The sequence below is a fragment of the Eurosta solidaginis genome, unplaced genomic scaffold (genome assembly GCF_040869045.1).
Source record: "Eurosta solidaginis isolate ZX-2024a unplaced genomic scaffold, ASM4086904v1 ctg00001517.1, whole genome shotgun sequence".
Classification (NCBI taxonomy): Eukaryota; Metazoa; Arthropoda; class Insecta; order Diptera; family Tephritidae; genus Eurosta; species Eurosta solidaginis.
In genome coordinates, this window is record NW_027137159.1 from 60474 (window position 1) to 80695 (window position 20222).

Consider the following 20222-nt stretch of genomic DNA (forward strand, 5'->3'; position numbering starts at 1 on the left):
AATTAAAAATTACAGTGATTGTTTACTCTTCTTTTATTTTCGTCATATAAAATGTTTTACAAAATTAAATACATACTAAAAAGATACCATTTTCACAAGAATCAAAATAATTGTAGAAAGAAAATTTTTTCATGAGAAATGGAAGAATTAAATTCAAATTTTGACTCTGCGATGTTTTAGTAAGGACCATTTTTGAAAAACTTCACAAAGGTCAATTTCATGTACTTTATCTTTTGAAGAGAAGAGTAGCATCAACGAATTTAAACGATCATCTCCCATTGTTGTGCGCAAATGGTCGAAAACTATTTTCAATTTACTGAAGGAACGTTCACACGATGCTGACGTCAAAGGAACAGTCAAAATATAACGAACCAGTTTGTATGCTAAGGGGGTAATTCGTTTTAACTTCAATGCTACCGTGGAAATATCTTCGAACGATTTACAACCTTGACAACAGTTAAAAAGATTTTGTAACTCACAAAGCAAACATTCGATATCTTCCTTGAAGAATCCGGGTTCCAATTGTACAATAGAGTTTATCAAATCCATCGTAACATTGTTTCTGTCTGCTGGAATTCTAAACATTTCCTGAATGGGTTTGAACGTTGACAAACTTTCTTGTAACTTTTCTTGGATGCAACTTGTGAAAACTTGAAGGACAATTTTAAATTCTTTTCTATAAAATGTTTCAAATTAGAAAATTGTAGCAGATTCCAGATTTTCGTAAAATTTTTTTGGCACACGTCGCGTTCTGTGATGCTTTGAAAAGTCCTTTTCGGGGCTTATCTGCCACTTTCGAGCAAAGGAAACCGAACTCGCAATTAAATCGTTAATTTGAATATCATCGTTCATCTGCTGAAATGACGCTGATGTGATTTGAATCAACAATAATGCATCGATGATGTTTAATTCTTCAGCTTCCAAACTTTCTGTCAAATTTTTAACTTTGAACATTACATTTTTGCAAAAAAATAAAGAGCTTATAAAATCGAAATCCAACAATTTTTTTAACAAGCCTGAAGCTAGCGTACGTGAATTGCTGTCAACATTTTCGGAATCTTTCTTTCTAATTTCAAGAGCATGAATGATGCCTTCGAAAGAAATCCATATAGCTTTGACTGTTTCTGCCCGAGCAGTCCATCGTGTTTTTTACAAATTCTTCAACTGCAATGAATTTTCAATATTACGTAACTCTTCACGCAATCTCATGAAACGTTTCGTACTTCCAGAAGAAAAAAAACGTACAAAGCTTCTAAAACATTGAAAAATTCTTTAATCAAACAGCTTGCATTGAATTATGCTTCTACAAATATGTTGATTCTATGAGCATGACATGGAATATAGGGAACACGTTTTTCACATTTTTCCGATAATTTTGCTGCCTGCCTTTAAACTTTCCAGACATGTTTTTTGCAAAATCATACGATTGAAAAACAATGTTTTTTGTGGAAATTCCCATCGAATGAAGAGTTGTTACAATTTTTCCTGATTTTTTAGTCTGGACATTATCCATCTTCAAAACCCCTTCAACAGGTACAATTCCTTTATTTGTTTGATGCGCATACCGAATATTGACAGCTAATCGATCTTGATGTGACACGTCTGGAATAGTATCAGCCATGACAGAAAATATCCCCTTCGTTGACAATGGCCTTTTCAGTTCCATTCCCTAATAAATCGATGAATTCATTTTGAGTCACGTTACTGAGGTAAGATGTGGTCTTTTGGAGGTTTCATCCAACCATTTTTTAACCAGTGCACAATGCCGGGAAATTAAATTAACAATCTGTTGAAAATTTCCATCATTGTTTACTGGTGAATCTTTGTGACCACGTAAAGCGAGACCTTGCCTTCCGAGAGTCCTCGCAACATCGAATAAAACCCGCAAGTCCTTTGAATGATACTCTTTTTCTTGTACTGCTTTAATTTTGTTGTCCCTGATGGATCTATCTATTAATATATCAACATGGACCCCCTCGTTGATAAAATTGGAATAATCACTTAGAGCTGCGTTGTGAGATTCGGAAGTGAAGTGCTGAAGTAGTTTCCCTTTTTTATCTTGACCACGACTTTTCATTTTATGCCACTAGCGGACTCCTACTGATACCAATTCTGAACTATCATTACATCTCCCTAGCCCTTCAGGAAATAAAATGCAAGCAAAACGAAAAGCTGCATCTTTATGGGGACTATATTTCAAAAAAGAAAATTTTTCATACCAAACTGTATTAAATCGACGTTGTTTGTTAGTGGGAATATCTGTAGAAGTTCATCCCACCTACTAGCACCGCACCAAGTTTTCCTTCCGCAATGGCCGGTGCACCAGCATCTCCCCAACATGTATCACTAGTCCCTCCCAGATATCTTAAACAAATTACTATTGTTGGGAAATTTTTCCCTGCTTCCGCATAAAGACGCGCATAAAAATCTTTACATTCGTTGATTGGGGTTACTACAAATTCAGTAGATTGGAGTATATCCGAAGCTGGCCCTATGTATCCATCTTTCGGACCCCATCCACTAACTTCCAATTTTTTGCCCACGTCTAATTCAGTTTCGCATAAAGATATTGGTTTTATAAATGGGCTTTTGGTGAATGTTCTTTTTAATACAATCACGACTATATCAATTTCTTCCATTCTCGGATGATTGAAATGACATGGACGAATTATACGAGCCGCAGCGCTATTTTTTCCTGCTATATTCAAATTGGCTGTACCAGCATTAACAGTGATGTCAGACAGGAGTACACCTTCCAAGCAAAATTCAGATGTCAGAACCTTGTTCAAAGTGAGCAAAGTACCAACGCATCGATAACACTCGTCATTACGTATTGCCACCAAATACGGTCTATTCGAATCTCTGCCTCCTATAACACGATATGTCGAATTCGTATTAATCAAAAGGCTGCTAAGGACGACAAGCAATATCACGAAAGAATTGCGTAAGTTCATTTTAATTTATGATTTTCCGTCTATTTTTTAGTTTAAAGTGAAGGAAGTCGAAATATGTGGGTGCTATTTATACAAAATTTTGTTGTGTAAATAAAAATGAGTTTTGAATTGGAAAAAAGACAGCCTCTAAATTTTTGTGATTGTAGCAGCATAAGTGTGACAAGAAAACATTTTAAATTAGGTACATTCGATTAATGAATACAAAAACAAAGACATTAACACAGCGATATATCAGCACTCTCATGTTTTTGAGTGTACCCAGCCTGTAGTAGCCGACGTGGTGCTGGGTACTGGGTTCAACTCCCGGGCAATCTAACATCAAAAATTTAGAAAAAAAGTTTTTCTACCCGGGGTCACCCCTCGGCAGAGATTCGTCAAACTCTCGGGGTGTATATCTGCCATGAAAAGCTTCTCAGTGAAAATGCATCTGCCTTGCAAATGCCGCTCGGAGACGGCATAAAACATGTTGGCCCAGTCCCGCCAATTTTTAGGAAAAATAAGAAGGAGCACTACTCAAATTGAAAGGTAAGCTCGGCCTTAAATCTCTTCGGAGGTTATCGCGCCTTGCATATATTTATTTAATTGTTTACTTATATACAATGATGGAAATAATAATTGAATAATGCGCCCTATAAAAATAGCATTTAAAGGTTGTTCTTTTGCGAAGAGGTGAAAGAGTAGAGGTTTGGAATGGAAAAAATTATAGGGACAAAACGTGTTTATTGATATTTTTGCATTATAAATGGTAAAGAATTGCTGCTGAAGCTTCTTATAAAGCCCTGTGGAACTGCACTTGTATATCCCATATATGGAGCACTAAGAAAATATTTAAGAGAAAATATCGGTATTTCACTTTTAGAAATAAAAACGCGCCACAACTCTTCTTTTATTGTAGATAAGTATAAACTTTATTAAGTATAATTATTGTATATACTCGTATTAAGAATGTCGCTTTTATTTATTTTAAAGGTTTATTCGAGAGGGGATGTTTCCATTTAATATAAATCTTGTATAATTCTTTCATCGTGAGCTAAATTGGTGATACAGAACCTTTAACCTTTGTTATTTTGTAGTCGTAGATAAGTTTTCGGCATTCGTTTCTGGCAAGGATGCTCAGGGGGCTCCTGGAAGGAAGTGCATTGGAGTGAGGGCTAATAAATCACTTGGATCATGTGACATAGGAGAGACAGGGGAGAATTAAGCACTGCTTTTATTCGAAAGAGGAGTGTTGTGAATTCTTCGAACGTAAACCTTTGATTTCCTGTGGAATGGGTCTTAAAGATTTTTACCGCAGCTTCCTATAGGACGCCTATGTTTGGGGCATTTATGCCCCCTAAACTGCCAAGGAAAACCTGGTACCGCAAATCTTTCAGATACATCTACAGTTGCTTCTTTGATGAATATTGCGAGCTCTTTTTTTGGAATAGCTCGATTGGCACCAACGAATGTCTCTTCATTATCATATATTACTTTGCCCGGTAATCCGCGTCGTCCAACGAAACGAGAGAAGGCTGCCCTGAAGACCTCAGTTGTCTAACTTTTGCAAGACTCGAGAAGGACCGTTTTAGTAGAGAAGCATACAAATACGCAAACGTATGCTTTTGCGTATGAAGCTTGTCGCAAGGGGTCTTCTTCCCCATAAATGGACCAGCGAAGTCAACACCAGTGACGTAAAAGGACAGCTAGTAAGTGACACCACATTCGGGGCATAGCGGCCAATATTTGCCAACACATTCTTTGCTTATATATCGTGCGCGCTTTGCAGTTGAATATGTTTTTTTTTACTTCCTGCTTGAGTCTGGAATGTAGTTTTCCTTCTGTATCATGTAGGTCATTAGTTGCTTTTCGCCATGGAACAAAACTTTATGGAGCAAATCTAGAATCAGGGAGCTGAACTTCTAGTTGTCTGGGATAATAATTGTACAGCGTACTTTAGATCTCATATTAGCATTAACTAAACGACCGTCAATTTGGGATTTAGGGTCCGAGGGGAGTTTTTCTTGCTGATAGGGTTTGATTCTTCTAACTGAGTGATTTCTGCTGGGATATGATGGCTTTGCATTAACGTTATGAGTTTTATTTTAGCGTCGTACCCGTGAGTGGGGGCTATCGAATTGGATATCGGGTTGTTTTGAGTGTGACGGATGAAATGGCCCTAATGTGTTTTTTCTCTGGAGGGGATGGGTTGGAAGGGGTGTATTTTAGCCAGATTGTGTTCGGCTTAAAGAGCTGTTGGAGTCCATTCCAGTCGGTTCCTTCTTACCAGAGCTGTTGGAGAAGGACTTTGGCTAAAATCATTATTGGTGATAGCCATTCTGCCGCTACGGCTGAGAGTATTTGCCGTTTTCTATTTGACTTAAAGTCGGGAACTGGGTCGTATTAGTACGAAAACCACTCAGTTAATGCGTTCCATCGAATTCCTCAGGTTTTAGTAGTGTCATGGAATTTGAGAAATTCTGTATCTAGGACATCAGAATCTGGTATTGATTCCAGTCTTTTTGTTTGATTGCGATTATTTTTCTTAGATGAAAGCTTACTAATTTTTGAGCTTCGATAGTTTGGGTCACAGAATAGAGAGTGGACTGTATATCGTGTCCGCCAGAGAGGACATCATCTACGTAAGTTTCTCGTAGTAAGATGTTAGAGGCGAGGTTTTTTCATTTGTGTTTTTTTTTTCTTTTTTCCGAAAGTTGCGGTTATTTATTTTGAAATCTGCTTTCGGATTGTGAGGGGCTTTCCTAAAGAGAGTTCTTTGGAAGTATTGATCTTCTTATTTGACTACGATTTTGCAATACATTTTTTCGAAGTCGTTTTCGAAAACGAACTTGTAGAGGTGCTGTATATAATGCGTCCTTCAGGGAGTCGCCTGTTGTGGTGGTTTAGAGGGCCTCACAACATTGGCTCTCGATCTTGATCGGGTTGCTGGGGTGTCTTCCTATTCGCAAAAGCGCTTGAGTAGGCTGCTGAGATCCGGTTATGTTGCCTCACTGACTTAAGTGGTGAAGACCGATACTAGTTACAGGACTGCTCCCTGGGTACCCATCCGAATCTGAGCGACAAGGGTTTCTTGGGGGTTATACCGTGATAACCATGTCGATTTTTGTAGGGTTCAGCTGACTTTGGAGACTTTATTAGTTGGGATAAAATTAGTGAGTTTGTGGGTAATTAGCATTGGTACAAATCCTTTGCTTAGATCAGAGGAGCAAAGTGTGACCTCGCAAGTTGTTGGATTGGGGATGCCAAAAACGTTTTTGAAAGCCTTGGTCAATGAGCGCACGAATTTATGATATTGCCTCGCGTAGTATATAGGGACGATTGCCATGGGGAATATGGTTGTTTCGCAGCTGCCAAGAAATATGCTGACACTGTGTGGGAGTGGCATCCTGAGATTTCTGCGTCGCTGTGTCACCTATCATGGTTGCTTACCATTTAGAGTAAAAATCCTCCATTCTATTACTTTCGAAAATTAAAGTGTCAAGACTTGAGTCGGATCCACCAGCGAGAGATTAATTTCTATTTTCCAATCCCAATTTTTGATAAGTGCAGAAAAATTACTATTAGTATTTGTGAAGAAAATTGTATATATATCGATGTGTTTATATCCACATTAGAGCGTGCAAATTTTTAAAAAGGGCTGTACAAAATAAAATCCACACAATCATATTTTTCTGACCACGAGCAGTAGACCTATATAGGTGATACACCTAAAACAAAAAAAAAAAAACAAATAACAACACCAATGCGATTATACATGTAAAGTAAATTAAAATAGTAATACAGGTTATTGAGTCATAAAATGTAATTTATTGCAAAAACCTTTAAATGTTATTTTTATAGGGTGCACTATTCCAAGGAAGATATTTAAGTTCTGCTGATATAATTGATTTAGTATTTGGGAGTAAATTGTCCGTATTCTTCTTTCCATCACTGTAAGTATTTGCACAATTGATTTGGTATATTAATTTGAGAACGATTATGTGATGTGTGTACAATGACTGTATTTTTAAGGAACAAATAGAGAAAAGTACAAAGGGAATACTTAATTAGTTCTATCTGTTTACAAACTGCTAATTAGTTCTATTGTGTTCTCCTCTCACAAAACCATAGGTGGGGGCAGTGCACTAAATTTTGATCAACAACACTTCTCGAAACTAAATGCGTTGACATAATCAAGGTCTTGTATTAAGTGTTAATGGGATGTTAATTTGCTACCGATTTAAAATTTAATGAGCTTAATACTGTTTTCTCATTTCACCTTCTAATTAAATCGTAAATTTTTTGCTTTCACACAGAAGTAACTGTTCGATTAGTATGAAGGATGAAATGTCAAGCGAATAAAATGACAATGCTATATGACAGACAATCATGGCGGAATGATACAAGGTGGCAGCATGGTGACATACCTACAAACATAAATAAGAATTCCATGTACTTTGTTTTTGTAAATTCGATGGACAAATGTCAACATCGTACTGCGGCGGAAGTTGATGTATCAAATCAAATAAAAAAAGGTTATAATCAGCTGTTCGATGTGGCCACCTTGTATCGTTCCGCCATGTAGACAATGACATTTACTTTGACAAATGACATTTTTAAGCACTGAGCACACCAAAAACTGAGAAACTGAACGCTCCAAACAGAGTTGCATTGTGCTTTTGACTTCATTAGGCATTCGATTAGCTACTAATGAAATAATTATAGATTCGAATTTTGTAGGGAAGATTGAGCTCACTAAGCGTCTTAATGTAGAAAACTGCCTTTATTATTCAATAAGCCGTCTGTGTGAAAACAGTATAAGACGGCATCTATAGGAATATAGAAATTGAGTTTACTTATGTATACCTCTTTGTCATCATCAGCGGTGGGCACCACTACATTTACACAGTTACCAAATTGGGAATGAGTTAGTAAACAATAACGCGTAGCGATCACGAAAGCAAAATCAATTATTTATTTAGTTTGATTTCAATGCTTGAACGGTAAGCACGTGTCACACGCATTCTTTGGTACTCTGTTTTAATCGCGTGTGCGACACTTTCTTACTCTTGGACCATCGAAATCAAACTAAAAGAGCTGTCGTTGATTTTGACGAAGTGGCCGTTGGGCTCTTGCTTATCGTATACATATATGGTCGCTTAGTAGGTGCTAAGCTCACGCCCACCCCGGGTCATCATTCAAAAATAGTTTTTAATTGGACGCTAATAATTAATTTCAATAAAACAATAAGGAGACTGGAAAAACCTTGTCCATACAGTTCAGCTTAAATTTGCAAATTTTGATAAATAAGAATGTATTTCCTCACATTAAGTGTAGCATAAATTCGCGAATTAATCGAATGTTATTATTTTTAAATACAACCACACATAGAGAAGAAATATATATATAAGATTGATTAAATTAGCTTAGTGCACAAACATTTGTATATACATATGTACATACAACCATACAAACATACCAAAAATAGAGGCGCTATTTCTATTTGGTTGGTACCAGAGATCTGCTTTGAGTATCAATAAAATTAGTGCGTTTAGCCATGAGCCAAAAAATTGTGTCTAAATGTGTACTTAGCCAAGTACAGACAAATAATATGAGTGACTAGCACATAAAATAGAAAATGCATACGAGTGCCCCGCAACACATATGTCCCATATTGAGTATAAACTGATGGCATAGTCGCTTTAACTCAGTAGCACTTTGATTTCGTGTGTAATACACTGTGTACTTCGTTTATCATCTTTTTTACTTTGGCGCTGTATTCAGTTTAGTTTCGTGCACATCGTTGTGTTGCTAACGCCAGAAGACTGATATGACTATATTCATTTTATTGCACTATTAGTCTTACTTATTCCAATTAGTGTTTTCGTAGAACACAGTTGACCTTCTTGCTCAATAAGTCAATTGAGTACTGAACTGCTTCGTGGCTTATGAGCGGTTATTCATTTTACGAAGCATGACTGTAAATGTGTGTTAGTGGATATAAGTGCTTGATGTTCTATGTTTACATACGCACTAATACTCATTTTTTACTTAGTCCACTAATAACCTTAAAAGATGAATAATTGCAGCTCACTGGTTGGTACATATGTACATCCGTATCTATATGTTCATTCCACTCAAAGCCAGTTTGCACGTTCAAACAATGATTCAATCACAAGAGGTTTGCTCGACAGACAATTTTTTGACAATTGCGGCCATTTTGTTCCCAAATCGAATTGACATCCGTTAACTGTGTTGTTTCTTTGCGAATTTTCGAAAAATATTAGTAGTGCAATTAAGAAGCAATCCGTTTACAAATTCCGGATAAGTACTGAACTGCATAATTCCTAAGAACATTTTTTTAAATTTTACAGTGAATTTATTAGCTATGCCTCGATCCATTAGTATGGCTGAATATTGAACATAGGTAATTTTATGAAAAGTGAGGACACCAAGAAATCCTGCACTTTCGTAAACCTATTGATATACGAAACCTAAACCAATTCAAAATTCATCGTTCAACGTCAAAAGCTCGATTATTAAATCGATTCGCGTAAAAATGTCATTAGTAAATAATGGAGATGCCATAACGAAATGTACTCATTGGGCATGTTAACTTATTCATTATTATTATTATTCTAGAACAGGAGTCTACTGCTAATACGCGTCCAAAAATGTCGAGAGAGGTGACCTCGACGGCGGAAAAGCACAATTGTATCTCTGTCCGGAGATAATTGCAGTTGAAGTTGTCAATTTTCATGTGATTGTTATAATGTTTTTGTGAACTGAAAAAGATGTTGTGTACAAAGGGATTTTGCACGCATTTAATTTTGATCCCACCTCATTGGTCTAAAATTTTTATTTCCGCCTTCGAATTATCGTTATCGAGGTCAATACGCGTCTTTTGACACTTCTATCGATATTTTTGGGCGCGTATTAAAAGTCGACCTTCTGTTCTATTGCCTATGTGCATGTCCGTATGTTCGGAACATTCGTCTCCATTTAAGAATTTTGGGAATCGGTTTACATTTGATATACTCGGATTTCGTGAGGTAGTATCAAATGAACGTATTCCGAATATTGTTAATTAACGGTTTATCCGGAACGCTTCAATGAATACTTAACGGAAAAGAGCGTTCCGAAATTTCATAATAAAAAGGTGAATGCTCCCTGTGTAGCAGGACCGCACAAAAACTTAACTCTTCCGTCAAAATCAAGGTAGGAATATAAAGTTCTTAGACAATAAGCCATTTTCTTTTACTTTTGTTTTTGTCAGTTCATTGCGGCTGCTGAGTAGCGTATCACACCATATCGGCTGCTTGTTCAAAATCTCAAAATATTTTTCAAAAATTTCCCAATTCAGGATTTGTCACAAAACCGCCCTATTCTACTCTTATTGCAAAATGTATTGAACTTATGCTCAAATTTTGGGAGAAAATTCTAACGTACGGCATTCTTCAAACAATTTCTGAAAGAATGACCAAACCAACATAACTTTATCAATTCACGAAATATTTAGTAGAAAATGAATTATTTCCCCAAAAACTTTTGGCATTTACAAATTTATTATCACTACAAATATACTACCAAAGATACTTTTCTACTACAATTTTCACTGAAGGGGGTTGAATTATACCCCGTTTTCCTTACTTCGTAAAAGCAAGCCGTCCAGATTTTTCAATTTGGGAGTGTCAAAGATCTGTCATCATTGGAGAACAAAGCTCTAGTAATTGAATCATGCGTTCAAAAGGCATTTTCAAAAATGTGACTTTTGTGTCACATTTTTTATACTCAGTGTCGAAAAAAAATTTGATTCAGCCATGTCCGTCCGTTCGTCTTCCCGTTAACACGATAACTTGAGTAAATATTGAGATATCTTCACCAAATTTGGTACGCGAGCTTATATGGACCCAGAATAGATTGGTATTGAAAATGAGCGAAATCGGATGATAACCACGCCCACTTTTTATATATATAACATTTTGGAAAACACAAAAAACCTGATTATTTCGTAAATAATACACCTAGAATGCTGAAATTGGACATGTGGACTGATATTAAGACTCTTAATAAAAATTTGAAAAAAATTTTTAAAATGGGCGTGGTACCGCTCACTTGTGATAAAATCAATTTCACAAATATTATTAATCATAAATGAAAAAGCGTTAAACCTGTCGTAACAAAATTCGGTGAGGTTCCCCTTACTATAAGAAATGCTTTCAAGAAAAATTAACGGAATCGGTTAAGGACCACGCCCACTTTTATATAAAAGATTTTTAAAAGGGTCGTGGAGGAATAAAATAAGCTATATATTTGCAAACAAGAGCTTTATATAAATGGTATTTCATTTCCCAAGTGGATTTATAACAATAAATAGGAAAACTTCAAATTTTAAAATATGGGCGTGGCCCCGCCCCTTTTATGACTAAGGAATTTTCTATGTTTCCGGAGCCATATCTCGAAGAAAAATTAACGGATCGCAATAAAATTCGGTACACAGATTTTCCCTATAGTAGGAAATATTTCTGAAAAAATGGACGAGATCGGTTGAAGACCACGCCCACTTTTATATAAAAGATTTTTAAAAGGGTTGTAGACGAAAATAATAAGCTATATCTTAGCGAAAAAGAGCTTTGTATCAATAGAATTTTACTTTTTAAATTGAATTATAACATTAAATTGGAAAACACTAAAATTTTTGAAAATGGGTGTGGCACCTCCGCTTTTATAACTAAGAAATTTCTATGTTTCGGGAGCCATAACTCGAAGAAAAATTAACGGATCGTAATAAAATTGGGTACACAAATTATACCTATAGTAGGAAATATTTCTAGTAAAAATGGACGGGATAGGTTAAAGACCACGGCAAATTAGATAAAAAACAAGTTTAGAAGGGTCGTAGACTAAAATAATAAGCTAAAACTTTATTTTGAATCAATGATATTTCACTTATCAAGTTTTATTGTAAGAGGAAATGGGTAGACATTTTTTTTTAAACGGGCGGTGCCACGTGTTATGTTGAAAAGTAATTTATCTGAAATGAAATGTATAATTGAAGCTCACGCTGAGTATATAATGTTCGGTTACACCCGAACTTAGAAACCTTTACTTGTTTAAATTTCACTCTCATAAATTTTTCATAACGCGCATAAAGAAGTATAACTTCAAAACGACTGAGCAGCGCCGAAAAAATGCGGAAATACCAGCCTTATCCAAAAATTGGTATGTCAACTCCTGGGAACTCATCTCAGATCCCTATTTAAAATGAACGAAATCTGACTATAACCACGCCCACTTTTTCGATATCGAAAATTTCGAAAAACCGAAAAAGGGCGATAATTCATTACCAAAGACGGATAAAGCGATGAAACTTGGTAGGTGAGTTGACCTTATGACGCACAATAGAAAATTAGAAAAATTTTGGACAATGGGCGTGGCACCGCCCACTTTAAAAAAAAGGTAATTTAAAAGTTTTGCAAGCTGTAATTTGACAGTCATTGAAGATATCATGATGAAATTTGGTAGGCACGTTACTCCTATTACTATATGTGTGCTAAATAAAAATTTGCGAAATAGGATGACGAACACGCCCACTTTTAAAAAAAAAAATTTTTTAAAGTCAAATTTTAACAAAAAATTTAATATCTTTACAGTATAAAAGTAAATTATGTCAAAATTCGACTCCAGTAATGATATGGTGCAACAAAATACGAAGATAAACGAAAATTTCAAAATGGGCGCAACTCCGCCCTTTTAGATTTAATTTGTCTATAATACTTTTAATGCCATAAGTCGAACAAAAATTTAACAATCCTTGTGGTAGGGACATAGATTCTATGACGATAACTGTTTTCTGTGAAAATGGGTGAAATCGGTTGAAGCCACGCCCAGTTTTTATACACAGTCGACCGTCTGTCCTTCCGCTCGGCCGTTAACACGATAACTTGCGCAAAAAACGAAATATCTTATCTAAACTTAGTTCACGTACTTATCTGAAGTCACTTTATCTTGGTATAAAATATGGCGAAATCCGACTATGACCACGCCCACTTTTCCGATATCGAAATTTACGAAAAATGAAAAAAAATGCCATAATTCTGTACCAAATATGAAAAAGAGATGAAACATGGTAATTGGATTGGTTTTTTGACGCAAAATATAACTTTAGAAAAAACTTTGTAAAATGGGTGTGACACATACCATGTTAAGTAGAAGAAAATGAAAAAGTTCTGCAGGGCGAAATCAAAAACCCTTGGAATCTTGGCAGGAATACTGTTCGTGGTATGACATTATAAATAAATAAGCGGTACCCGACAAAAGATTTTCTGGGTCACCCTGGTCCACATTTTGGTCGATATCTCGAAAACACCTTCACATATACAACTAAGGGCTACTCCGTTTTAAAACCCTCATTAATACTTTTAATTTGATACCCATATCGTACAAACACATGCTAGAGTCACCCCTGGTCCACCCTTATTGCGATATCTCGAAAAGGCGTCCACCTATAGAACTAAGGCCCACTACCTTTTAAATAATCATTAACACCTTTCATTTGATACACATGTCATACAAACACATTCCAGGGTTACCCTAGGTTCGTTTTGCTAAATGGTGATTTTCCCTTATTTTGCTTCCAAAGCTCTCAGCTGAGTATGTAATGTTCGGTTACACCCGAACTTAGCTTTCCTTACTTGTTTTAAATAAAAAGTTAGCACCGATTCATGATAAATCTATTACATGTTTATTCATTTATTAATATAGAGTTTAAACTTATTTTGTAAATAATTCATAAACTAGCTTTAAATTTCAGTTTAATCTCATAACATACAATTAAATTGCCTATACACATACCTTATTGATTAAAAGGTTCAAGAGGAAATTCAAAACAAAAAAAAAAAAAAAAAATGTTCCAATTTTATCACAAAATGTATCTATCTTTGCATTTAAGAACATCCCTAATGCTTAACATACTTCAAATTCAACAACCTTCTCTTTATTTTCCAATTTGATTGATATGTGCGAATTACCTGTAAATTTCATTTATAAGGCCATTGACAAGGTTAAGAAGGAAAATTTCAAACAAAAGGATTCTAATTAGAATCTAAACCTTCTAATAAGGTTAATTACAATTTTACAGTGGCAACCACAATAACTCTCAAGTAAAGCATAAATATGGAAAATTATGTAAAACTGAAAGAGAGTAACATGACACTCTAATATGCATTCCGTTTTCATGTTACTTTTCTTCTCACTAAGAAATTACATACACATATATGTATATATATAAACGTTCTGAGGTTATAAACAGTGTTGTCACTTCTAAAATCTATTTAGTGCTGATTTTCAAAAAAAAGGGTGGTAGATCTCCTAAAAATAGTGGTAGCATTTTCAAAAACATTAAAACCAATTTTTTTCAAATTATTATTATTCAACCATTAAAACGAACATAACAACTTCAAGTGCATTAACAACATACATATAAACATCTGTATGAAGAGTATGTATAGGCTTTAGACCTTATCAAATAAAAAAATATAATTAAATAATAGTGGGACTCTCTCCTAGTTTTTAATTCTGAAGTTAGCAGTCGGTAGTTTTTAAGGGTTTTTTTTTTTAATAAACTATTTGAATATGTATTAAAGAACTAGTCTTAAAAGTTTGAAAATTTGTTTACTACAAAAACCTTAACAGCTGAAATTGATAATCAAATGCGAACTACCGACCAAGAACTTTAACAAACCATGCGTGGATACTACGACTAAAGTTAATTTGCAGTCTCCAAATATTCCATTTTTCATAACACATAGTTCAAACATATAATAATACTACTAAGAAACCTAAAAATAACAAATTATTTCAATGGTATCCAACGAATACCAATAGCCCGAATGTAATGAAATAGACTTGTTTGTGCATTAAAACAATTTATTTATTAAATCTTACAATTTTCATCCGTGACATCGAAGGCATCCATCGGATACTGCAATCGACGGCTGAGTGGAATATCGCTCGTATCTCGGCTGTCAGTTCGAGAACGCCCTATCTGAGAATGTTTTTCAAAAACACCATATTTCAGTTTTTCTTTTGAAAACGACCTATTTCAGAACTCGATTGAAGAACGCCCAAAATGTTTTTCATAAACGTCCCAGCTTGTCACAAATTTATTAAATTTAAGCTGAGATAGAGCGTTTTGAAACAAGTTCTGAAATAGGGCGTTATTCCAAAATTTTTTGGGATAGGGCGTTTTCGAAACGGCGGCAGAGATACGGCGATATTCCACTCAGCAATCGAAAAATCAGATTATTACAAAGCTTTTGACACGAATTTCCCATCAATAAAGTTAAATTTTACATAAAAGTGAATAATTTCTTTCGAAGGTACGTAAGTATCATAAAATCACACATTTCTTTGGTGAAAATTTGAAAAACTTATACAGAGTGTGCTTTACGTTTAATTTTCAACATACTTAAAAACCTTAATTTTAGGTCATTGTGAGCAACTTGAATAACATAGTCAAATGCAGGCAAATAAAAAAGTGGTAGATTTAAAAAAAAAAAAGTGGTAGGAGTGGTAGATCCGGATTTTAGCCTAAATAATGGTAGATCTTCCACTATAGTGGTAGAGTGACAACACTAGTTATAAATTATAAAAGAAACAATTTAAGAGCACTTACGTCTTACTCCAACGTCGTCAGCAGGCGCCAGATGAGCTGAGTTGGTAGCTGAAAATTTAAATAATTTTACCCTCTCTCTCTCTGCATTACGATTCTAATTAGAATCTGAGTTCCGTGGTGGTATATGAAGTTGCATCTTATAAGAAAATAAGAGGCAATTTGTCCAATTTAACTCTTGGAAAACAAATTTTTTTTCTTTTTTTTTTTTTGAAATTTTAATTTGCTTTTAGATCAAAAATCTTCTTGAGGTTATTTAAAAAATGGAAACCAATGCAACCTTATCTTTCTTAGCTGAACTGCAATAGTGAGGTGGCATTTTAATTTATTAACCGATCATAATAATCTTTATATATCGTTTTTAAATTAATTATCTTTCACTTAGTTTTCCTTCTTCCTCTTCTTCATTAGTAAATTAATTTAGTTTATAATTGTTTTGCGTATGTAGGTAACACATTAAAATTTACATACAAACGTATGTATGTACTAGAGTCCTGCATGAATGAATTCACACGTGAATGTACAATGAGACATGCTGATACTGTCTCAGTATCCATTGTACTTCACGCCAATGAGTTTGTATTGTATGAGTGATGGTATGCAAAGAGAAGTTGTATGTACCCGCATTTTGTCTGCGTTGTACATGCGGGCATTCATATCATTACCAAAGAAATTCATACATACACATGTCTCATCGAGAAGCACAATGAGATAAACGTTGTACAAGTTGTACCAATGAATATACTATGAGTACTAAGTGCCTATGTATTTGTTTTCGTTCTAAAACAGGGGTCGGCATTTAGTGGCACAATTGTGCACACTCAATTCACACGTATTCTTATTCTCTTTAGTTTAGTAGTCACTGAGCATTTGGCGCAGTAACATCGATTGTGTGCGTCTCGCAATGTTGACGAATGTTATTAGCAAGCAACAAGCAAAGATCGTTTAATTTTTTCAATGCGCACAAGCGAAAAATATTTAATGTTGACCAATCCTTTTGCGCAAATACAATGTATTTAATTGTATAAACCTTTTCCTTCCCATTGTGCGCATTAAAAATATAATAACAAACAATCTTGTCTTGTCGCTTGCTAATAAGCGAATGAACTAAGCAAACCGATGCATCAAGTGATGTGCGCGATTATCCCGCTCTTACTAACACATCTGCATTTCCAATTTGCCGATGCCTGTTCTAAAACGATGTGTGCATTTATGAAAAGTTAAATGTTTGCGTTGAAACTATGAAAAACGTAACAAAAAATATAGGTATTTTTAAGAGGCGAATGCAAAATTTTTTAATAAGAAAGCAAAATACTAAATATCTTTTCTTAAGAGCTAATAAACGTTTACAAATCAGCCATGCTGGAGAAATTTGCAATGTTTCCCGCCTTTCATACAAAAATTTCAAAAATTAACAAAACTTCAAAATATATATTTCGCCGTTATCCCTGTTCACCATCAACTTCTTTGATGTATGTATAGAATTATCCTAGGCTTAAAGTCATTGATTAGTTGGTAAAACGTTAATAATTAACGATCCTGAAACATGTATGTTGTGCATCGATAATCACCATATATACACTTGTATGATGATAGACATTTGCCTGCCTGAAGGCCATCGATTATGGCCTTAAAAATGGGTTAGGATATATTTATGTGTATACATATTGCATTGTAGAAAAATTTCATTATCTATTTCTTTAACTATTTATATAATTTAACGCACTTCAGTATATATAGAATACATGTACATACGCTGTGAAAAAAAGCGCGGAATAGAACTATATAAATAGAGAAATTATCTGAAGAAAGATCATACCAATGGATAACTACATTGAAGTATCACCAACTAAACCACAATACTTTTTCTTAAGCCTTTTAATATTTAACAAAATAAATGAAAGGCGCGATAACCTCCGAAGAGATCTTAGACCGAGCTTCTCTTCCAATTTGCGTCGTGCTCCTCTTTATTTTCTCTACAAATTGGCCGGACTGGACCTACATGTTTTATGCCGACTCCGAACGGCATCTGCAAGGCAGATGAGTTTTCACTGAGAGCTTTTCATGGCAGAAATACACTCGGAGCGCTTGCCAAACACTGCCGAGGGGCGACCCCGCTTAGAAAAATTGTCTTCTAATTGAAAAACCTTATTTCTAAAATTTTGATGTTGCTTTTCCCGGGGTGTGAACCCAGGGCATACGGCGTGGTAGGTGGAGCACGCTACCATCACACCACGGTGGCCGCCAGTGCACAAATATATATATATATTATGGACCAATTAACATCAGCCAATTCACCGATGTCCGTAAAAAATCGCCAATTTGCCGAAATAAAAGAAAGAATAGTCAAGGGAGACGATAAAATCATTTTAACTGCCGGAAAGAGCAAAGTTTGGAATATTTTCGGCAAAGCAAATATTGGCGTCAGCTTTTTGGAGAAAGTAGTAGCTTGCAAAGACTGCAGTAGCGTTTTAACCTTTACAAAGATCACATCGAATTTAGTCAAACAAAAGTGTTACAAAAATTTTACAGATCGAGTTGACAATAGGCGCCGAATAGATTTGATGACGAAACAAGAAAGGACGTTGTCCGATCTGTTACAGGATGAGTTGTAAAAAATTGCCGATCGTTTCAAATTGTCTAGAATGAAGGCCTGCAGGAATACATAGAGCTAATATTGTCAATACGAGCCAAGTATGGTCCAAATGTAGACGTTGAAAAATTGCTACCACACCCTACCACTATATCCAGAAACATAGACAAGCTCTACAATATTTCCTTCGATGAAATGAGAACAGAACTAAAGGAACTAAGTGGCGGATTTCTTGGACTCACTTCGGATATATGGACAGACACTGTTTCAAAGCATTCCTACTTATCACTAACGGTTCACTTTATTACAAATCCAAAATTAGTCACAAAACTGCTTGCTTTTAAGTCCATGGACTCCGAGCCCTGTAGTAAGAATTGCCTATTTCAATACCCTGATTGTTTTTTCACGAACTTTTTCACAATAGATCAAAGAATTCTGCAAAATGTAACGGAAGCGTTGGACGAATTTGATTGCTCCTTGGATAAAGCCATTATTGTTACGGATAGAGGAACAAACATGAAAGCCGCTTTCCAACATCAAAACCACATATTTTGTATTACCCATTTATTGCACAACATCGTGGAAACATCTCTTAACCAGTCAGCCGATATTAGCGAAATGAAAGAAAAATGTCACATGTCGTCAGGTATTTCAAGAAATCTGGAGCCAATGCACAATTGACAACAACCCTTAAAAGCATTTCTCCGAAAAGATGGAACACAGTTTACTACATGCTCTCAAAAATAACTGGTCTGACGTTGGAAATATTTTGGAGGAAAATCGTCAACTGAGATGTATTAGTGGAATAAGCTTAAATGCCTTAACAGATACCCTTAAAGTGCTGGCTTATGTGAGGAAGCATCAAAAGATTTGGAAGGCGATAGCTATGCAACCTTACATTTAGTAATAGTACATGTTTACTACTTAATGCGACATTGTGAATCAACCAACGATGAGTCAGAATGCATACAAGATTTGAAGCTACGGCTGCGTACATTGCTTAAGGACACTTTACTTATTAATTTAACAATGATTCATAAAATAGCTCTATTTCTGTTCCCACCCACTAACAATCTCTCCCAATTTACTGCTGCTGAGAAAAATGAAATCAAAGAACATTGTAAAACTTTGCTTGAAAGGCTAATAAATGAAGACAGTTTGATAAACAATGAAAACTGTCAGCGGAATTCTCTTTCAAACAAAAAGAATGCCTATTTTCCGGATTTCTCCAAGCGTAGTTCACTAGGATTTAATCGGACATGTGTTGAAAAAATTATGTTTTTACATATCAATATGAAAAATATTTAGAACATATATAAAAAAAACTTACTTGCTTAAATAGTATAAGTTAAAGCTACTTAGTTAAAGAGATATTAATATCTAACATAAGAAAACGCATTAATATGAAAAATAAATAAAATCCTAAAATGGCACATTTATGCACTTTATTTTGTTATAATAAATGGGTTTTACACGGGCAACTAGTGTACACTTTTATAATTCCTTAAAATTCACCAAACTGTAGTTGTATACACAAGTACACCTGCGATACATGTAGTACTACTGAATATACAAGAATATGAAAAATTTTTGAATGTAAAAATATTGCATGCGCGAACTTCGGTGGAAAGCAGCGGAGCGTAACAAAATTCTAGTAGGTCACTTTCACCACACCAAAAACTTTAACACAATTTTTAACATAATCTAAGCACAGAAATACACTGATTGGAGTTTTAGTGAGTAAAAGTTAAATTTCTGAACACATTAGCTGAAGAAAAAGTGTACAAATAATTATTAAATAACAAATACAGACAGTGGTAGTTTAACAAATTCTGCTGTGGTAAGTGGTGAATGTGACCTACTAGAATTTTGTGAAGTTTGCCTCACACGATTTTTCGTCTATGCAATGTCTCTATATTATATCGTTTCTGAGAATATACTGAATATACAAGTTGTACTAGTGAATATGCAAGTTGTACTACACACATGCGTTGACGTCATTGGTTGTAGTTGTGCCAGAGACGAT